Consider the following 22,258-nt stretch of genomic DNA (forward strand, 5'->3'; position numbering starts at 1 on the left):
GTGGGTGAAGGATTGAATAAATCACTCAAACTAAGCACAAAATATATCATAAATATGGGTTTATCAGCCGGTTAGGCAACCACAAAGAAGGATCAACCCAACCATCCTTGACGTGGTAAAGAAGGAGGTCAGTAGGCTACTTGATGCGGGTATCATATACCCAATTTCTGACAGTGAGTGGGTGAGCCCGGTCCAGGTTGTTCCCAAGAAATCGGGCATCACTGTAGTTAAAAAGGATGACGGTGAAGTGGTCACCAAGAGGGTACAAAATGCTTGGCAAGTGTGCATCGATTATAGAAGATTGAACGCCGCTACAAGGAAGGACCACTACCCTTTGCCCTCTATCGACTAGATGTTGGACCGTTTGGCGGGTAAATCCCATTATTGCTTTCTTGATGGATTCACTGGTTACTTCCAAATTCACATTGCCCATGAGGATCAGGAAAACACCACATTCACTTGTCCATTTGGTACCTTTGCTTACAAAAGAATGCCATTTGGACTATGCAACGCACCTGCTACTTTTCAGCGGTGTATGACGAGTGTCTTTTCCAATCTAATGGAGAATTGTCTGGAAGTCTTCATGGATGATTTCAGTGTTTACGGAAATTCATTTGATTGTTTCTTAGAGAACTTGGCCAAGGTCTTAGCTAGATGTGTTGACACTAACCTTGTCTTGAATTTTGAGAAATGTCACTTTATGGTACGACAAGGTATAGTATTAGGACATGTAGTATCTCATGAAGGGATTTCTGTAGACCTAGCCAAGGTTGATGTTATCACCACTTTACCTTATCCCTTATCTGTGAGGGAGGTCCGCTCGTTTTTGGGACATGCAGGATTTTACAGGCGCTTTATTAAGGATTTCAGCAAGATTGCTTTGCCATTGTCGCGCCTACTCCAAAAAGATGTGGACATTGAGTTTGAGAGTGCATGCGTGAATGCGTTTGAGGAGTTAAGGAGAGTTCTTACCACAACACCGATTGTGCGAGGCCCCAACTGGACGCAGCCATTCGAGATAATGTGCGATGCGTCAAACCATGCTGTAGGTGCCGCGCTTGCACAGCGCGATGGTAAACTCCCTTATGTCATTGCTTACTCTTCTAAAATATTGGATGCAGCACAATCCAACTATACCACTACAAAAAAGGAACTCCTAGCTATTGTTCATGCTTTAGATAAATTCAGATCTTATTTGCTAGGATCCAAGATAGTGGTATACACGGATCATGCAGCTTTGAAGTACTTATTGACGAAGAATGAGTCGAAACCTAGGCTCATATGTTGGATCTTGCTTTTTCAAGAGTTTGACATTGAGATTAGGGATCGAAGTGGGTCTCAAAACTTGGTTGAGGATTATTTAAGCTGCCTTGAGAATTTAAAATTTGACCAATTTCCGATCAATGACTCATTCCCATTGGATAGTTTGCATGCTGTGTCGGATAGTTTTCCTTGGTTTGCTCCAATGGTGAACTACTTGGTTGCAAAAATCTTCCCTCCTAACTTTTCTAAAAACCAAAGGGACAAGTTGAGGAGTGATTCCAAATACTATATTTGGGATGACCCTCACTTGTGGAAGAGGGGAGTGGACCAAGTAATTCGAAGGTGTGTCCCGGAATCTGAAATCCAACCCATTCTTGAAGCTTGCCATTCGTCCGAATGTGGCGGCCACTTTGGCCCACAGCGGACAGCTAAAAAGGTGTTGGATTGTGGATTCTAGTGGCCAACCTTATTCAAGGATGCTAACCGATTCTGTGTGTCGTGCCACCAATGTCAGAAGTCGGGAAATACGTCCCAAAGGGATGAGATGCCTCAGCTACCTATGTTGTTCTGTGAGATATTTGATGTATGGGGCATTGACTTTATGGGACCGTTTCCCAACTCAAGTGGGTATCTGTATATTCTGTTAGCGGTTGACTACGTGTCAAAGTAGGTAGAAGCAATACCTACCCGCCTTGATGACACCAATACCGTCATTTTTTTATTAGAAATAACATTGTATGCCGTTACGGGTCACCACGAGCAATTGTGAGCGACCAAGGATCCCACTTTTGTAACAGGAAAGTAGGGGCATTGCTCAAGCGCTATGGGGTATTGCATAAGGTTGCCACTGCTTATCACCCACAAACTAACGGACAAGCAAAAGTGTCCAACCAAGAGATTAAGAGAATTTTAGAGAAAGTGGTGAATCCGCAGAGAAAGGATTGGAGCTTCCGGTTGGGAGATGCACTATAGACGTATAGGACGGCCTACAAGACTCCGTTGGGGATGAGTCCCTTCCGGATCGTCTATGGTAAGGCATGCCACCTTCCGGTGAAGATTGAGCATAAAGCCTATTGGGCGATAAAGTAGTGTAACATGGATTTCACCAAGGCGGGTGTGGCCAGGAAATTACAACTAGAGGAGCTCGAGTGTTTGAGGATGGAGGCATATGAGAATGCCCGGATCTACAAGGAAAGGACTAAAGCCTTTCATGATCATCACATCCGATGGAAGGATTTTCAAGTAGGTGATGAGGTTCTCCTCTACAACTCGGGGCTTCGATTCATGCCTGGCAAGCTCCGTTTTAGATGGGAAGGACCATTCAAGGTGAAGGAGATAAAGCCCTATGGAGTAGTGGAATTGTTTGACCCTCAAAGCGACACAACTTTCAAAGTGAATGGACATAGAGTGAAGAAGTACCACGGCTACAAGTCACCAAGGGAAGTGGAAGTGCTCCTACTTGAGGATGCACCAAAAGGAGAGGAAGCTTGAGCGAATGACCGTCCAACTTAAGGACATTAAAGAAAAGTGCTTGGTGGGAGGCACCCCACCGTGGTAAGATCTTCCTTGTGTATACTTTCTTGTTTCTAGCTTTAGATTCTTGTGAATTTTGTGATTTCTTGATGTTGTTGATTGCTTAGGAATGATAGTTTTGTTAATCTTGTTGAATTACTAGGATGTTCATATAGATTTCATCATTCTTGGTATGGATGAATTATTGAAGTTAGAGAAAATGCTTTGTTTTGAATAACGCATGAATTTGTGAGTGTTTTCTTGGCTATCTAGCCTAAATACCTGCTAAGAGTGTGTTAGAATACCTTTTTTCTATGTTAAAAAAAAAAAGAGAAAAGGGGGCATCCGTGCGTGAGCGTACTGTGTGCGCGCGCGCCGGTGCATTTCACACTCCTGGTACAAAAACCCGAGAGTTGTGCCTACCTTGTGCTTATTTCGTGCCAGGCACCCACGCGCACGCGTGCGTGACGCCTGCGCACCCTCGCAAATTCGCTATCGACGCGCAAGCGCACTGTGCGCGCGCGTCGTGTGTGTATTCTGAATTCTCTGGTACAAAAACCAGAGAGTTGTGCCAAACTTGGGCCTATTCTGTGCCCGCGACCTGACGCGCAGGCGTACTTGACACGTCCGCGCACTGTGCACGTCTGCGCCGCCTGTGCTGCATGCCAACTCTGGTACAAAAAATCTGAGAGTTAAGCCTACTTTGTGCCAACTCTGTGCCAGGAGCACCACTGCCTTCACGCGTACGCGCCCTTGACGCGTACGCACCCCTCGCTCAACCCTCATCGACGCGCAAGCGCACTGTGCGCGCGCGCGTCGATTGCTCGACCCAGTTTTAAAACTGGTGCGCCCTGCTTCTTCCTTTCTTTCACCTCTTTTCTACTTCTCTTTCTTCTTTCTTCCATCACCTCTTCTCCTTTCTCCCCCTTCCATACTCCACCACCACCATCTCCGGCCACTCACTGGCAACCACTACCACCCCCGATGGCACTACATCCCTTCTCTCTCTTTCTCATTTTTCACAAAAACTCCACCTCGTTCTGTTCTACCCCTCTCAAGGTTTTACTTCTTCTACATCTCATCTCTTGCTCTCTTTCCATAATCCCTTCTTCTAGTTGCATGTTTTTTATTGTTAATTCTCTTAATTTCTCTTTTAGTTGCATGATTACACTACTTGCTTTTTGCTTGTTTACTTTTTCTTTTTCTTGTTCTTTTCCATGGATGTTGAACTTGAGTTTAATTTGCTTTGATAGATCTTCTTGTTAGCTTCCATTATCTTTATAAGTAGGTGATGTTGTGTGATGATTGATATTTCATTTTAGGATTCTAATTGGTTGAGTATCTCATATTTGCTCATTGCTTGATAACTACATGCCAAGTGTTCGAGGAAATACACGAATGCCATTTTGGTTTATTTTGATCGTACACATTCAATTTGGTGCTTCCTCCTCATGCACTTGATCTCTTCTAAGTGTATTGAGTCCACTTTGCTTTATGCTTGCCAATTAGATACTCATTAAACATGACTTGCTCTTTGTTATGGATGCTTGAGATTATTCTTCTCATGCCATATTGAATGCTTTACTCACTCTTGCATCCCATGCCAAGTATTGTGACCCATGCCTCTATAATCATTTTGTTGCACAATTTCTTTTGGGCACTATTTTTCACTTGCATATTTTTGTTGAGATGATTCTTTGGGTTTAATGTTCTCCCTTTTCCCTTCCATTTTCAGGATGGCCACCAAGAAAGGCAAGGCAAAAATTCCAAGGAAACCAGCCACCAAGAGGGTGATGACATGTCACCATGTCATGTTTTTCTATGCTTTTTCATACAAGAAATTGATGATTTGTGCTTAAATATTGAATGATTTTGTACTTAATTGGTATATTTCTTTGATCTTTTAATTTTATAAATCTTGTAGGAAATAAGAAGAAAAATAAGCAAAGAAGCACAAAATAAGCTAAAAAGGAGAAAAAGTAGAGCTTTGGGTCACACTTTGAAGTTGAAGCACACTTTGGAGCCTTAGGCCACGCTTTTAAAAGCGTGGCCCATGACCAAATTAAAGGAGATTGGCAATCAGCACTCAAAGCTCAGTTCATGGGGAGAACCCAGCTTTATCGTGATGCAAAATGAGCTTGGAAGCAAAATTTTCGCTAAGTTAAAATTTGGGCGCTCACAGCATGACCATGCCTCCTTCAAAGGGCCATAACTTGAGCTACAGACGTCCAATTGATGTGTTTCTAATTGCATTGAAAAGCTGACATTCAAAGCTTTCTAACAATATATGGCAATTCATATTTGGCACAAAATTAAGGCACAAGTGAAAGGCATCTTTAAGGACCAAAAATAAGCAAAAATAAACCAAAGTGCAACCACCAAGATTCGAAGGGGGAGACACAAGGAAACCAAGGAAGTAGCGCTCACTTGGAGAGCTTTATCGGGCTCCCACACAAGAAAATGCAAAGGAAAATGTTTGCTAGTGAAGCCACAAGGATTTGAACCAGGGAGCTTGAGGGGCGCTACCCTTTAGTTATTCTCCAAAATTGAAGCTGAAATGCCTCCACCAAGGCTCGAAGGTGAGCCTCACTTGCAATAAAATAGCGCTCAGCTCTTGCCACCAACTGAGCGCTACCCTGGTGCTAATTGTCACGCATAAAAAGGGCCAAGGAAATAGGCACCAAAGCTCAGCTCTCCCCATGAACCGAGCCTTGTCCTGGGAGTGTCACCCATGGCCAAATTTTTGGTCCAAAAATCAAATTTAATTCAATCCTTCACCAATTTAAAAAGTCCATGGACATCACTTAGAGGCACAAGACACAGAGAAGCTAGATTAGAAATTTTATTTTGTAATTTATTTTTAATTTCATTTTCATTTTTATTTTGTAGAAAAGCCCTATATAAGGCATCATTTTTATTTTTGTAAGGAGGTTGGCTCCAATAGGGAGCAAGGAGAATAGAGAGCTCACTTTTACATCTTAACTTGAATTAGAGAATTGAAGGAATTCTGTTTCAATTCTCACTCTGAACTCTCTTTGTTCTTCTTCTAGATAATTCAAATTTCATTTGCTATTTTAAATCTTCTTCTTCTGAAACTTTAGCTTTTCTATTTTGGATCTTGAATTGCGGTTGAAGAGCTCCATTGATTCAAATTCTGAGAATCATCTTCCACTCTTCCTCTCAATTGATCTAAAGATTGGGTTTTAATCTTCTCTGCTATTTTTAAACCTCATTTTCTTCTGCAAATTGCTTTCTGTTTGATCAAGGAAGAAATTGAGATCTAGATCTACTTTCTAGTCTCATTGATCTCTTGAGATCTTTAATTTCTCTTTTAAATTTCACAATTGAGCTAAATTTACTTTCTGTTCTATTTCTTCAAGTAATTTTCCATATCTGTTTAGATCTTTTGCAATTTATCTCCATTTCTACTTCTCTGATTGATTGCACTTTACATTTTCTTGTTGAATTTTTATTCCCAGCACCCAATTCCTTTTACTTTTCATGCAATTTAATTCTTCTGCAATTGTTCTAAGTTCTGCTTACTGCTTCCTTTAAATTTCCTACACCCAATCCCCTTTACATTTGATTTAATTTACATTTCTTGTCATTTAAGTTTTTGTCAATTTACATTTCTTGCTCTTTAAGTTTTCTACCCATTTACATTCTGTCATTTACAATTCTTGTGAAGTTACTTTCTGTTGGCTACATTTCATCCAATTTCACTTCAATGTTAGCTTGACTAAACTAATCACCCACTAAAGTTGCTTGATCCATCAATCCCTGTGGGATCGACCTCACTCTAAGTGAGTTTTACTACTTGATGCAACCCGGTACACTTGCCGGTGAGTTTTAGGTGTTGGAATTTCGATTCCAACCCATCAGAGGGCACCACAAAAGTCAACCTCCAAGGCGCACCCTACACTAGGAGCCAAACCCCTATCTAAGAAGGCGAAGGCATTCGCTCTTATTGATGAAAAAGAGAAGAGCAAACTGGCAAAAGATTCTTCAAGGTTCCCCAACCGCTTCTGTGAACTTGTGTTTCCCACCATGGTTGAGAGAAACTATCATGCCGAGCATCTACTCACCCCACCGGACAAGGTTGCTCATTGTATCCTACCCCGCATTGAGTGGCGAGGATGGGAGTTTCTTTTGAGAAAGCCACAAGAGGTCAACCTCTCGTGGGTGGTAGAATTCTACAGTAACTACCATCTCTCCTCTCTTCAATCGGTATACGTACGCCGGAAGCAAGTCCCAATTTCAGAAGAGGCTATTCAGTAAGTGCTTAATGTTCTACCGATACCAAGCGACATGGATGGCTACCAAGAGGTCTTAGGTTAGCGGGATGAGTGTGGGTTTGATTGGGACTCGATTCTTTGAATCATTGCTGAACCAGAGACATTTTGGACCCAAGGTCGACTCCGGATGTGGCCCAAGTGCATTGACGCACGTTCCCTCACTGTAGAAGCTAGAGCTTGGACCCAGATCCTATCCCATTATGTGCTACCTAGTAACCACATGTCGTCCTTCATGGCGGATCTTGCCTTGTTTGTTTGGTGTGTTCTCACGGAGAGACCGGTGAACATTCCACTTCTTATCAAGCAAGCAATGGGTCAAGTCCACGCCCGGGGTAATTTGCCATTTCCAGCATTGGTGTCTGATTTAGTCACTACTGCAGGTGTTCCTTGGGAGACCATGGACGCGAAAGCTATGATTCCGGCTAAGGGCGATGTTGTCCCAACCGGAAGATACTTACAGCTTCCTATGAACACCAAAAGCCTCGACATAGCCCCTCGGCCTACTATTCCTTCCATATCATCATCACCACCACCACAAAGATCCACCAATCAACGGATTGAAGATCTACACCGGAAGATTGATAGATATGAGCGGCGCAACCAATGCCGGTACACTTACATCAAGAAGCTTTTGCGTTGTGTTACCCCTAGCATGGAGGAACCCGAAATATTCACGACCACCTCGAACCCAAGTGACGAGAGCTCTGATGAAAGGGATAGTGATGGTTCCGATCCCAACCACCCTTTGCGTATTGTTAGTAGCACGGAGGACCGTGCTAATTTCTAAGTGTGGGGAGGTCGTTCGACCGATCTCCATGGGTAACAATCTCTTTCTTTCAACACCCATGGATTTATCTTTTGTTTAGTAGTTAATACATTGCATGTGTAGTTAGTCTTTCTTGCATGATAGTTAGTCCCTATAGAATTACTTGGTCAAAAATAATGACTTGACTTCTTCCCCAAGAAACTATATTTACGGGGTACCCTACCGATTTTGAAAAAAAATTTTGCGATAAACTTGCTTAAAGAATGTATTTTGGAACATAGTGGTTGAGCTAAGAATACAAGCATGTAAGTTTTGAGCCTATTGTGTGGTTATATCTTCTAACCACTATTTCCCATTCTTGTGTGCATTACTCTCTCGCTATGATTGTAATCCTTGCTTTGTTTGATTCTATATGTCCATTACTTTGTGTATGAATGCATTTACATGATTGAGGTCATCATTTAAATAGTCACTTTTCCCAAACGGCCTTAACCCTTTTATCTACCATTGCTAACCAATTTTGCACCCATGATAAAACCTTTTCGTTCTTAATTAGAGCACATCAACCAACCTAAGTGAAAAACAATGAATGTCCCTGGATTTGGATCCTTGATTAGCTTAGGTGAGTGAGGGTGTGTATCATTCAAATAGGAGGGTGTGCTTGGGAACTTGGGTAAATGTAAAGGTGTGTATTTGTAGTTGTAATTGAAAATTTTGAGAATTGGAAACATACTCATGTATTAATGATTGAACCAGATGCACTGACACTTTTGTACCTAAAACCCCAAAAAAGGGGACAAACGAATATATATATATATATATATATATATATATATATATATATATATATATATATATATAAGGATGAAAGAAAAAGAATGTAAGAAAAAGAAATAGAAAAGTAGAAGAAACAAAAGTATGGAAAACAATAAAAAAAAAAGGGGGACAAAAATGCCCCAAAGTAGAGCAATAATAACAATGCATATGGGATGTGAATTCAAAAGAATGCATGAGTATGAGAAAAAGTGAAACCCATGGGTAGCTAGGTATTGTATTAGAATTGTATAGGGTGTTTATGTGCTTAGTGAGATCTTAGGTTAATCAAGGATTCAAATTTCAAGCTCAATTGACCATATACATCCCTACCTTTACCCTAGCCCCATTACAACCCATGAATAAGACCTCATGATACTTGTATGCATGCATTAAGTAATCGTTGATTGTTAGATGAAAGACAAATCTTGGAAAGCATGATTAGGAGAGGATTGAGTGACGAACCCTATACACTTGAGCGAATAGAGCGGATACACTTCCAGTGAGGGTTCGATGCTCAACTCCTTGTTCCCGGTTTTCACAAGCGTTCATCTAGCAAGTTATACGCACTTCATATGGATGTTCAAATTGGTAGGAATTATGGACTATATGTCATTTTCACCCTATATGCTCATATGTGTTCTTTGAGGATAGTTTTACCTTTGACTAAGTAGGTAGATGCTTTTACATTAGTTGTTGCATACATTCATTTAGGAAATTTGCACTTCATGAACCCTTTCTTACAATGGTCTTTGGTCTTTTTATTTTTAGCATGAGGACATGGTTGGTTTAAGTGTGGGAAGATTTGATAAACCCCAATTTTGTGGTTTATATTGAGTGGAATTTGAGAGGTTTTGTCAATGTTTTTCACACTTATTCACAAGAATTGCATGATTTTGTGTTCTCTTCCTAATATTGCTTCATGATGAAAAACATGCTTCTTTTGCCTTAGAATTGCTATATTTTGATCCTCTTTTATTGCTATTCGATGCCGTGACGTGTTTGTTGAGTGATTTCAGAATTTATAGGGAAAGAATGGCCTAGAAGAGAGAAAGAAAGCATGCACAAGTGGAAGGAACATGAAGATTTGGATTTTGGGAATTTTAGCATGGGCGCGCACGTGAACCTCGCGCGCATGCATGGGTGCAAACAGCTGGAAGCGGCGTGCGAAGATCGACGCGCGTGCGTACATGGCGCGCACGCGTGGATCGCAAAATCAATCGGCGCGCACGCGTGCATGGCGCGTACGCGCGACAAGCTGCACGTGATCTCATTAAAGGAAATCGTGCCTGGCGATTTCTGAGGCTGAAGAGGCCCAAATTCAAGCTAGTTCTGCATGGAAAAGACCCAAGGATGCTAGGGGAAAAGAGGGGATCATTCATTCACACTTAGACACAATTTTTAGCTGGTTTTTGGTTTTTGGTTCTTCTAGAGAGAGAAATCCTTGTTCATCTCTAGATCTAGTTTGATTTGATCTTCCCTTGTTGAATTATGAATTGGATTTTGTTAATTACTAGTTTTGATTACTTAATTTTGAATTCCTTAGTATAATTTTGCTTAGATCTTGTGTTAGATTTATGGTTTCTTGTCACTTGTCATTTTCTACCTATTTTGTGAATCTTATGGATCTTGAATTGTTAATATTACATTGATGATTTCCATGGTTAATTGTGTTGTTTGAGTGATTTTACATTGATAATTGTTAGTGGGTACTTGTTAATTTCAATTTAATTGCATTTTGAATATGTCCTTTAGTAATGCTTACCATGTGTTTGATGAAATGTTTCCTTTGATTATGGAGTAGTTTTCTTTACTCTTGGCCTAGGCTAAGAGAATTGAGTGACCTTGAGTCATTGGGTCTCATTGAATTGGTGATTTGAGAACCCTTGGTGATCAATTTGACACCCATTGACACTAACCCACTACTAATTTAATTAGTAGATAGGTTGGGACTTATGGGTTGATGTGATCAAACCTATTTGACGTACTTCAAGCTTAGGAGTAGACATTACATACTTTAGGCTTTTGGGAAGTAGACTTAATGGGTTGGTACCTCATAATTATCAATATTTGGTATGTAGACAAGGATGGCGATCTCAATTCCCATGCCTAGCCAAGAGTTGCTTTTATTATTCATATTTGAAAACCAAAATTTCAATTGCTTAACTCTAGTTATAGTTACTTGTTAGTTTGAGAGTAGAATTATATTACTTGTCCTCTTATTAGTTTGAATTGCTCATATCTTACTTTAGCCACTTGAGTTAGTTTTTTGCATCTTAAGATTTCTTGTTTGATTGAGTTTTTTAGTTTAATTTCTTGCTCATGACTTCCAACCCCGGAATTCTAACCAATGTTAAGGCACATGTTTGCTCGTTCCTTGTGAGACGACCCAAGGTTTGAATACTTCGGTTACTTTTATTGGGGTTGAACTTGTGACAACCAATTCCTTTCAAGTTTGATCGGGAGTTATTAGTTGGTTTGGAGCTATGTTCACAACGAAGTTCTATTTCTATTAAGAGAAATTCTAAACCAACAATAACCAACACATCAAACTCATGGATAAATTTGTTAAGAATCTAGAAATTTCTTACTCAAACACTCTTCCCTAATTTCAAAATTTAAAGTTTTAATTTTGAAAGATTTAGGTGGTTTTGATGTTCTAGGGTCGAATTAGCTCGTGGATAGTTTAGGGCTTTCTCCATTTGACTCGTCGATAACGGTAAGAAAATCCTAACCCTTGTGAATTGGTGATTCAGTGAGCTCAATGTTGATTATTGAGATATTGTATGAATTAGATCGTGTATCTTGTTAAATTGCAGTTAAATTAGTGGACATTGGAAGCTTGGAATTGAATCCTGGGAGCTGAAAATTCAATTGGTGAGGAGTTGGAGCATTGGAGCTTGAGAAATGGTGGAAAATTCAGGTGTTCTGAGCTTAGGGAGGAATCGGGCAAGGTATGGTTTTGGTTTCTCGTAGATAATATATAATATTTTGTGAAAATATAGGCTAGATAACCCTAGGATAAGTTGAAAATGTGGGAATATGTTAATGCTAGTAACCTTGATGGAAATGTGAAATTATATTGTGCATGAGTTGATTAGTGATGATTTTGTTGAGTTGGTTGTAGGAATTGTGTTAATTAATATTGTTGATGGGAGTTTATGAATAATTATTGATGAATGTGAGTATTGATGATAAAAGATTGAGGATTGGTTGAGTTTTGTGTGTGTATATATATATATATATATATATATATATATATATATATATATATATATATATATATATATGTGTGTGTGTGTGTGTGTGTGTATGTTGAATAATGAATGAATTAAGAGTTGGAAATGATTTTGATATTGTAACTAGTTTAGCGTATTGGAAATGCTTTGAAAAAGGTTTGAAAGGTGGTTTGGTTGGGACCCTTGAGGGCGGCAGAAGTCCAACTTTTAGAGGAGATGCTGCCAAAAGTTTTATGAAAATAGGAGGCTTCCTTTGAAGTGGTTATTTAGAAAGATTTGGATTTTTAAGGATTTTATAATTTGATTTAGAGTTATTAAGAAAAGATTATGTTTTGATTTTGCTTTATTTAGAAAAGAATGAATTGTGTTTGGAGTATAAATTGTTGATGAACAATATGGGAATATGGGAGGTGTGATAATAAGAAATAAAGGATATTGAGAATTAATTTTTCAGTCTAATTGTTGAAATGATTAAGTTTTTTGTTTTATCGAGAAAAGTATTATGTATGAATTTGATTTATCAAGTAAATGATATATGTGTGACCGAGTAAGAGGTAGTGGCGTTGTCCACATGCTCCGGGAAAGAGATGAGAAAGAAGAATTATGAGAGTTGAGTTTGATTATGAAGTGCTGAATGCTGAGGTTAAATGAATGAACTTGAATTGAAATTGTTTTGTGAGGATCGTGGTTATTTACTGCCCACCAGATTTTAAAGAGAATTGTTTTGTGGGGATCGTGGTTATTTACTGCCAATGTGTGTGCTATTTTCCAATTGAAAACGTCTGTGGGGATCGAGGTGGTTTATCTCCCGCAGATGGTGGGGATCGTGGTGGTTTACTGCTCACCAGATGAGAATCGTGGTACTGTACCGCTTGCCAGTTTTCAAGATGATGATGTCCGGTTTAGCTACCGGACATATCGGGTTGGCTTTCTAACTGACAGACGAGACTCATCAGCCATAGGACAAATATACATCATATGCATATGTGTGTTTTGTTTGATTGTGCATTAATTGGGCTTGCATATGTGATTATTATACTTACCTGCTAAATTTGCTATCTACTGTACCTGTATCCTACTTGTGTTTGCTTTGTCTATATTGTTTGTCTGTGCACCAGAGTTTTGGAGGATTGAAGGAAGGCAAAAATTAGGGCTTAAGTTAGAATGGAATTTGAAATAGGAACTTTAGATAACCTACCTTATTTATGGTTTTCATTTTATAAACTTTAACATTTAAATCTGAGTGTCGGAGTTCTAGGACTGCCTTTGGCTTTCCTGGAACCTTGTATCTTATGTACAACGCACCTTTACCATATTGAGAACCCCTGATTCTCATTCTATACATATATTGTGGTTTTCAAATGCAGGACACGAGGAACTATACTGAGCATTTTGGAGACTCTTGAAAGCGAAGAACTATCTTGGGACTTGGTTTTTGTATTTGGTTTATGTTTATATATGTGTATAGATTCTCCATCTTGTATATATTATATTTTGTCCCTCTTAGAGGTCAACTTGGAGAAACACGATTTAGATTTTTCTATTAGTTTATTTTTTGGGTTGTATATATATATATATTCAAGCCAACGTTTACTTCGCAGGTTGAGTCTTAATCTAGATTATATAACTGTTGGTTGGTACTCTATTTTTTTATATATTTGGCTTCTGATTTTCTATATAAGTTTTCTATCTTTCCGTTTCTCGTGAGTATTGTACCTTCGATTTTGTTTTCGTCGTACCCCTTTTCTTTCAAGGCTCCCAGATATATTATCCTTGTTTTGCACACATATTTTTGCTTTTAGAGGTTGTAGCGCCTCGCCACCTGTGTTTTACATCCTAGGTATAAAGCTCTATGTGGTAGGGTGTTAAATTTTGGTATCAGAGCAGTTCATTCCTGTAGAGCCTGGAGAACTAACAGACTATGCTTCTGAGCATACTCTGGCTGTGTGTATATGCTAGTTAGGATGTTTACTTGACATATATAGCATAGATTTTCATGAGCATACTTTTGGAGAATTGAAGTACTAGACTTGAGATATTGAGACTGATCACCTTAATATCAATTTTTCGTTGTGGACAAGATCCAAAGGGCTTCTTGTGGACGGGAGTGGATGATTTTAGGGCTACTACTATACGAGCTACTACTGAAGGGGATGGAGCGGATAGCTTAGGAATTGTGATGGAGGCGGTGATGGATTAGGTACTGGAGACAACAAGGATTAGAACTTGTGCAGCTAAACAAATGCTTGATAGCGTTTAGTTAGAGAGATAAAAGGATTCAAGGAATGTTCTGGCAGAGTAGACAAGTGATTAAGTTCTTCGTGGCTTATAATCAGAGTGGCGCTGCGGAAGCGCGGCGATTTTGGTGGTTCTAGAACTGTAGTGATGGGAGGAAGAGGTCGTGGGATATGAGAATGATTCTAGGATTGACATAGGAATGAGGAATAGAGAGTGTGAATGTGTGGTTTAGGTCATAACAGATTGACTCAGACTAAGAGATTGAGGAATTGTTTAGTGTTTGAGACAGCTGAGAAAGAATTGAGATTGATTTCATTTAGAGAGAACCCTTGAAGACTAAGGAAGTTTGTAGTCGTTGAGAAAGAGCCAAACGAAGTTAAAAGTGAAACAAATGGGTATCACTTAGACTTCAATTGGAAATAGGGTGCCAAATTGATGTTGGAGAATGGCAAAATGAATGGTAAGAGGTCAGTTGAATCTGAGGGAGCATATATGAAGATTTGAGAGCTAATTTTCGAGGGCAAAAATTTTTGTTAGGGGTGTAGGATGTAAACCCTGAGTAATTAGTAAATAATTAACTAATAAATTATTTATTATTTAAAGAAATTAGAAAATTAAATTTTATAGTTTAGAAAGGAAGAAATATATAAAATATGAATTTTGACACAAATTTTAAAGCTTTTGGCCTAAAATTGGACCAAACGGGCCGAACCAGTTAGACCGGACTCAAACCAGGCCCAAGGCCCATTATATAAAAACCAAGACTTGCACTCTTCTACCCCAAATGGCCTGAAACACATTGATGGAGGGAGCAATCAGCGTTGAACCCTAACCCTTCCACTTTCAATTTCAATCGTCCATAACTTTCAATCTGGAGCTCCGATTGACGAGCCATCAGCGGCTACGTGTTCGACTCGGAATTCTCTGCAAAATTAATACATCAATTTGGTTAAAATTTAGAAATTTCTTACTCAGCCACTCTTTCCTAATTTCGAAATTTAAAGTTTAAATTTTGAGAGATTTAGGTGGTTTTGATGTTCTAGGGTCGAATTAGCTCGTGGATAGTGTAAGGATTTGTAAATTTGACTCGTGGATAATGGTAAGGAAATCCTAACCCTTGTGAATTGATAATTTAGTGAGCTCAATGTCGATTATTTTGATATTGTATGAATTAGATCGTGTATCTTGTTGAATTGGAGTTAAATTGGTGGACATTGGAAGCTTGGAATTGAATCCTGAAAGCAGGAAATTCAATTGGTGAGGAGTTAGAGTATTGGAGCTTGAGGAATGGTGGATAATTCAGGTGTTTTAGGCTTAGAGAGGAATTGGCCAAAGTATGATTTTGGTTTCTCGTAGAAAATATATAATGTTTTGTGAAAATATAGGCTAGATGACCATAGGATAGGTTGGAAACATGGGAAAATGTTAGTAACTTTGATGAAAATGTGAAAGTATATTGTGAATGAGTTGATGAATGATGATTTTGTTGAGTTGCTTGTAGGAATTATGTTAATTAATATCGTTGATGGGAGTTGATGAATGATTATTGATGAATGTGAGTATTGATGATGAAAGATTAAGGATTGGTTTAGTTTTGTATGTGTGTGTGTGTGTGTGTGTGTGTGTGTGTGTGTGTGTGTGTGTATGTGTGTGTATGTGTGTGTGTGTTGAATAATGAATGAATAGCGAGTTGGAAATGATTTTGATATTGGAATTGGTTTGACTTATTGGAAATGGTTTGAAAAGGGTTTGAAAGGTGGTTTGGTTGGGACCCTTGAAGGGTGGCAGAAGTCCAAGTTTTAGAGGAGATGCTGCCAATAATTTTATGAAAATAGGAGGCTTCTTTTGAAATGGTTATTTAGAAAGATTTGGACTTTTAAGGATTTTATCATTTGATTTTGAGTTATTAAGAAAAGGATTATATTTTGAGTTTGCTTTATTTAGAAAAGAATGAATTGTGTTTTGAGTATGAATTGTTAATGAATGATATGGGAGGTGTGATAATAAGGAATGAAGGATGATGAGAATTGATTTTTTAGTCTAATTGTTGAAATGTTTAAGTTTTGAGTTTTATCGAGAAAAGTATTATGTTTGAATTTAATTTATCAAGTTAATGAGATATGTGTGACCGGGTAAGAGGTAACGGCATTGTCCACATGCTCCGGGAAAGAGATGAAAAAGAAGAATGATGAGAGTTGAGTTTGATTATGAAGTGATGAATGCTGAGGTTATATGAATGAACTTGATTTGAAATTGTTTTGTGGGGATCATGGTTATTTACCGCCCACCAGGTTTTAAAGAAAGTTGTTTTGTGGGGATCATGGTTATTTACCGGCCACGTGTGTGCTAATTTTCAATTGAAAACGTCTGTGGGGATCGAGGTGGTTTACTGCCCGTAAATGGTGGGGATCGTGGTGGTTTACCGCTCACCATGAGGATCGTGATACTGTACCGCTCACTAGTTTTCAAGAGAACGATGTCCGGTTTAGGTACTGGACATGTCGGGTTGGCTTTATAACCGACAGATGAGACTCATCAGCCATAGGACAAACATACATCATATGCATATGTGTGTTTTATTTGATTGTGCATTAACTGGGCTTGCCTATGTGATTATTATGCTTACCTACTATATTTGTTATCTACTGTATCTGAATCCTACTTGTGTTTGCTCTGTCTGTATTATTTGTCTGTGCACTGGAGTTTTGGCGGATTGGAGGAAGGCAAAAATTAGGGCTTAAGTTAGAAAGGAATTAGAAATAAGAACCTTAGATAACCTACCCGATTTATGGTTTTCAATTTATAAACTTTAAGATTTAAATCTGAGTGTCGGAGTTCTAGGACTGTCTTTGGCTTTCCCAGGACCTTATATCTTATGTACGTGGGCACCTTTACCATACTAAGAACCCCCGATTCTCAATCCATACATATATTGTGGTTTTCATATGCAGGACACGAGGCACCATACTGAGCATTTTGGAGACTCTTGAAAGCGAAGAACTATCTTGGGACTTGGTTTTTGTATTTGTTTTATGTTTATATATGTGTATAGATTCTCCATCTTGTATATATTATGTTTTTTCCCTCTTAGAGGTCGACTTGGTGAAACACGATTATATTTTTCTGTTGGTTTATTTTTGGGGTTGTATATATATATATATTCTAGCCGACCTTTCCTTCACAGGTCGAGTCTACATCTGGATTATATAACTGTCAGTTAGTACTCTATTTTTTTTATATATCTGTCTTATGATTTTCTATATAAGTTTTCTATCTTTTCGTTTGTCGTGAGCGTTGTACCTTCGATTTTGTTTTCGTCGTACCCCTTTTCTTTCAAGGCTCCCAGACATATTGTCCTTGTTTTGTACATATATTTTTTCCTTTTAGAGGTCGTAGCACCTCGCCACCTGTGTTTTACATACTAGGTATAAAGCTCTGTGTGTAGGGTGTTAAATTATGGTATCAGAGTAGTTCATTCCCGTAGAGCCTGGCGAATGGACTGACTATGCTTCTGAGCATACTCTAGCTGTGTGTATATGCTATCTAGGATGTCTGCTTGACATATATAGCATAGATTTTCATGAAAGGAATTTGGAGAATTGAAGCACTAGATTTGAGATATTAAGACTGATCAACTTAATATCAATTGTTCGGTGTGGACAAGATCCAAAGGGTGTCTCATGGACGCGAACGAGGTGATAAGGATGATATTAGGGCTACTGCTGAAGGGGATGGAGCGGATAGCTTAGGAATTGTGATGGAGCCGGTGATGGATTAGGTGGTGGAGACAACCAAGGATTAGAACTCGTGCAGCTGAACAAATGGTTGATAGCGTTTAGTTAGAGAGATAAAGAGATTCAAGTAATGATCTGGCAGAGTAGACAAGTGATTAAGTTCTTAGTGGCTTATAATCAGAGTGGCGCTGCGGAAGTGCGGTGATTTTGGTGGTTCTAGAACTGTAGTGATTGGAAGAAGAAGTCGTGGAATATAAGAATGTATGCATAGTAAACGAAATTAAGGAACGGGTCCACCTTAGTGAGGGTGGCGTCTTCCTCTTCTTGAAGAACCAATGGTACTCTTGAGCTCCTCTATGTCTCTTCCTTGTCTTTGTTGCTCCTCCCTCATAGCTCTTTGATCTTCTCTAATCTCATGGAGAATGATGGAGTGCTCTTGGTGTTCCATCCTTAGTTGTCCCATGTTGGAACTTAATTCTCCTAGGAAGTTGTTGATTTGCTCCCAATAGTTTTGTGGAGGGAAGTGCATCCCTTGAGGTATCTCAGGGATTTCATGGTGAATAATTTCCTCATGCTCTAGTTGAGGTCCATGATCTCTTGTTTGCTCCATCCTTTTCTTAGTGATGGGCTTGTCCTCATCAAAGAGGACATCTCCCTCTATGTCAATTCTAGCCGAATTGCACAGGTGGCAAATGAGGTGAGGAAAGGCTAACCTTGCCAAAGTAGAGGACTTGTCAGCCACCTTGTAGAGTTCTTGAGGTATGATCTCATGAACTTTCACTTCCTCCCCAATCATGATACTATGGATCATGATGGCCCGGTCTACAGTAACTTCAGACCGGTTGCTAGTAGGAATAATTGAGTGTTGAATGAACTCCAACCATCCTCTAGCTACAGGCTTAAGGTCCGGTCTTCTCAATTGAACCGGTTTGCCTCTTGAGTCAACTTTCCGTTGAGCTCCTTCTACACATATGTCCATGAGGACTTGGTCCAATCTTTGATCAAAGTTGACCCTTCTAGTGTAGGGGCGTACATTTTCTTGCATCATTGGCAAGTTGAACGCCAACCTTACATTTTCCGGACTGAAATCTAGGTATTTCCCCTGAACCATGGTAAGCCAATTCTTTGGATTCGGGTTCATACTTTAATCATGGTTCCTAGTGATCCATGCGTTAGCATAGAACTCTTGAACCATTAAGATCCCGACTTGTTGAATAGGATTAGAGAGAACTTCCCATCCTCTTCTTCTAATCTCTTGTCGGATCTCCGGATATTCGCTCTTTTTGAGCTTAAAAGGGACCTCAGGGATCACCTTTTTCTTGGCCACAACTTCATAGAAGTGGTCTTGATGGACCTTTGAGATGAATCTCTCCATCTCCCATGACTCAGAGGTGGAAGCAATTGCCTTCCCTTTCCTCTTTCTTGAGGTTTCTCTGGCCTTAGGTGCCATTAATGGTTATGGAAAAATAAAAAGCAATACTTTTACCACACCAAACTTAAAAGGTTTGCTCGTCCTCGAGCAAAAGAAGAAAGAAAGTGGTAGAGGAAGAAGAAGAATGGAGGAGATGGAGGGAGAAGGTGTATTCGGCCAAAGGGGAGGAGTGGTGGTTGTAATGTGTGAAAATGGGGTAGTGTTGAGGGGTTTATATAGGGGTGGGGGGAGGTTAGGTTTCGGCCATTAGGGTTGGGTTTGGGAGGGAAAAGAATTTGAATTTTAGAGGTAGGTGGGGTTTATGGGGAAGAGTGGATGGATGTGAGTGGTTAAGGGTATTTGGGGAAGAGGTATGAAAAGGTGTGAAGAGGAGAGAAGAAGAGGTGGGGTAGCTGGGGATCCTGTGGGGTCCACAGATCCTGAGGTGTCAAGGATTTCTCATCCCTGCACCATTTAGGCGTGCAAAACGCCCTTAGAATGCATGTCTGGCGTTAAACGCCAGCTTGCTGCCTGTTTTTGGTGTTAAACGCCCAAATGTAGCCTGTTTCTGGCGTTTAACGCCAGGTTGATGCTTGTTTCTGGCGTTTAAATGCCAGAATGCTCTTCCTCCAGGGTGTGCTATTTTCAATGCTGTTTTTCATTCTGTTTTTGATTTTTCAGTAGTTTTTGTGACTCCACATGATCATCAACCTAAAAAACATAAAATAGCAATGGAAAATAGATACATATAATTAGATAACATTGGGTTGCCTCCCAACAAGCACTTCTTTAATGTCAATAGCTTGACAGTGAGCTCTCATGGAGCCTCACAGATGTTCAGAGCAATGTTGGGACCTCCCAACACCAAACTTAGAGTTTGAATGTGGGGGTTCAACACCAAACTTAGAGTTTGACTGTGGGGGCTTTGGTTGACTCTGCAGTGAGAGAAGCTTTTCATGCTTCCTCTCCATGGTTACAGAAGGAGAACCTTGAGTTTTAAATACAAGGTAGTCCTCATTCAGTTGAAGGACCAACTCTCCTCTGTCCACATCAATCACAGCTTTTGCTGTGGCTAGGAAGGGTCTTCCAAGGATGATGGATTCATCCTCATCCTTCTCGGTGTCTAGGATTATGAAATCAGCAGGGATGTAAATGCCTTCAACCTTTACTAACACGTCTTCTACTAATCTATAGGCCTGTTTCATGGATTTGTCTGCCATCTCTAATGAGAACTTGGCAGCCTGTACCTCAAAGATTCCCAGTTTCTCCATTACAGAGAGTGGCATGTGATTTATCCCTGACCCAAGGTCACACAGAGCCTTTTCAAAGGTCATGGTGCCTATTGTACAAGGTATGAAGAACTTTCCGGGATCCTGTTTCTTTTGAGGCAAAGTGTGCTGAACCCAGATATTTAGTTCATTAATGAGCATTGGAGGCTCATCCTCCCAAGTCTTATTACCAAATAGCTTGGCATTCAGCTTCATGATTGCTCCTAAATACTGGGCAACTTGCCCTTGAACAATGTCTTCATCTTCTTCAGAAGATGAATAGTCATCAGAGCTCATGAATGGTAAAAGGAGGTTCAATGGAATCTCTATGGTCTCTAGATGAGCCTCGGATTCCTTTGGTTCCTCAAAGGGAAACTCCTTATTGGTCAGTGAACGTCCCAGGAGGTCTTCCTCACTAGGATTCATGTCCTTCTCTTCCTTTCTGGGTTCGGCCATGATGGTCAAATCAATGGCCTTGCACACTCTCTTTGGATTTTCTTCTGTATTGCTTGGGAGAGTACTAAGAGGAGTTTCAGTGACTCTTTTACTCAGCTGGCCCACTTGTGCCTCCAAATTTCTAATGGAGGATCTTGTTTCATTCATGAAACTTAAAGTGGCCTTAGATAGATCAGAGACTATATTTGCTAAGCTAGATGGATTTTGCTCAGAATTCTCTGTCTGTTGCTGAGTAGATGATGGAAAAGGCTTGCTATTGCTAAACATGTTTCTTTCACCATTATTAAAGCCTTGTTGAGGCTTTTGTTGATCCTTCCATGAGAAATTTGGATGATTTCTCCATGAGGGATTATAGGTGTTTCCATAGGGTTCACCCATGTAATTCACCTCTGCCATTGCAGGGTTCTCAGGATCATAAGCTTCTTCTTCAGAAGATGCCTCTTTAGTACTGTTGGATGTAGCTTGTAATCCATTCAGACTCTGAGAAATCATATTGACTTGCTGAGTCAATATTTTGTTCTGAGCCAATATGGCATTCAGAGTATCAATTTCAAGAACTCCCTTCCTCTGAGGCGTCCTATTACTCATAGGATTCCTTTCAGAAGTGTACATGAACTGGTTATTTGCAACCATGTCAATGAGTTTCTAAGCTTCTGCAGGTGTTTTCTTTAGGTGAATGGATCCACCTGCAGAATGGTCCAATGACATCTTTGATAATTCAGACAGACCATCATAGAATATATCCAGGATGGTCCATTTTGAAAGCATGTCAGAAGGACACTTTTTGGTCAGTTGCTTGTATCTCTCCCAAGCTTCATAGAGGGATTCACCTTCTTTCTGTTTGAGAGTTTGAACATCCACTCTAAGCTTTCTAAGCTTTTGAGGAGGAAAGAACTTGGCTAAGAAAGCCGTGACCAGCTTATCCCAAGAGTTCAGGCTATCTTTAGGTTGAGAGTCCAACCATATTCTAGCTCTGTCTCTTATAGCAAACGGGAAAAGCATAAGCCTGTAGACCTCGGGATCAACCCCATTGGTCTTAACAGTATCACAGATTTGCAAGAATTCAGTTAAGAACTGAAAGGATCTTCTGATGGAAGTCCATGAAGCTTGCAATTCTGTTGCATCAGAGAAACTAATTGAGGCTTTAGCTCAAAATTGTTTGCTCCAATAGTAGGGATTGAGATGCTTCTTCCATGTAAGTTGGAATTTGGTGCAGTAAAGTCACCAAGCATCCTCCTTGCATCTCCACCATTATTTTTATTT

The 22,258-nt window shown here is 39.7% G+C and overlaps 1 non-coding gene across 1 annotated transcript; it reads left to right on the forward strand.

Annotated features, from left to right (window-relative positions):
- Positions 1 to 21,757: 21,757 nt before the first annotated feature.
- On the forward strand, positions 21,758 to 21,865 carry LOC148548447 (small nucleolar RNA R71). The gene has a single exon (XR_015897809.1). It is a non-coding gene; the product is annotated as a small nucleolar RNA R71 (small nucleolar RNA).
- The last annotated feature ends 393 nt before the right edge of the window (positions 21,866 to 22,258 follow it).

The sequence above is a fragment of the Arachis ipaensis genome, chromosome B8, assembly GCF_059453495.1.
Source record: "Arachis ipaensis isolate K30076 ecotype BB chromosome B8, ASM5945349v1, whole genome shotgun sequence".
In the NCBI taxonomy this organism is placed as follows: Eukaryota; Viridiplantae; Streptophyta; class Magnoliopsida; order Fabales; family Fabaceae; genus Arachis; species Arachis ipaensis.